Source organism: Anarrhichthys ocellatus, unplaced genomic scaffold, assembly GCF_004355925.1.
Source record: "Anarrhichthys ocellatus isolate YVR2014 unplaced genomic scaffold, GSC_Weel_1.0 scaffold32, whole genome shotgun sequence".
Lineage (NCBI taxonomy): Eukaryota > Metazoa > Chordata > Actinopteri > Perciformes > Anarhichadidae > Anarrhichthys > Anarrhichthys ocellatus.
This window is the reverse complement of record NW_022280062.1, coordinates 5,653,865-5,654,813: the sequence shown is the minus strand read 5'-3', so window position 1 is coordinate 5,654,813 and position 949 is coordinate 5,653,865.

The window sequence follows — 949 nt, the reverse complement described above, 5'->3', positions numbered from 1 at the left end:
ACGACGACATGTTCAGCAGTTTTTAATTTGATAGAGCTGAGAGAACAACGCACACAGCAGAACCAGACTCATGGTAAGATTGCTCGACGTCACCTTCTTGTGGCCATAGATGGAGCTGCACTCCTTCAGACATTACAAATACTCAACATTAATGTGCCAACAGTGCATCTGTGCGACCGTGGAGACAGCGACAAAGTGTATAGTCTGATCCCAACGCACATACACCTCCCACAGATGTCAGCCTAACCCTCCCCTAGCTGCATAATTACAAACTTTCATTTAGAAAAATTACAAAATGCATTATTCATCGGGAAATGTACTCATGGCATTCAGCGCGCACACACACACTTTCTAGAACAGCTGAACAGTGAGTCAAGAGGTGTGGTATAATATTTTATTCTCATATTTTATGGAATACAAAGCCTCCAACCCCCCCTCCCCCCCAAAGAGTGTGCACATCAGATCTGGTGGAAACTATCGGGACAAGGAAAAGAACAGGCGAGAGACAAAAGGAAGTCGTTTCATGGGCGTGGAAGTGTGTGACTGCGATTCAATGTGTTCATATAAAAAGTATACCCTCTCATCATGAATGAACCCTTTTAAAAAAAAGCAGCCATATCTGGCTCGAGTCAGTTGATAAAAGGGCTGCAGCCATGACAGCTGAACAGAGAAAAAAAAACAAAAAACTATTTAACAAAACACGAGTTTCTTTTTTGTAAAAATAAAACTTCTTTCCATTGAGCTTTCCCATTATGACTACAGGTTAAGTGTTCAATCATGTGCAACAATAATTTAGCTTTACATGACTGTAGATTCAGTCGCCTTTTCATTCTTTTACAAAGTCTCTCGCTAAGCTGCACAACAGGAATGAAATATTTCCCCAATCTGACTTGGGAGAGAAACAAAATTATAATTACCAAAAAAAAAAAAAAAAAAAAAAAAAAAAAAA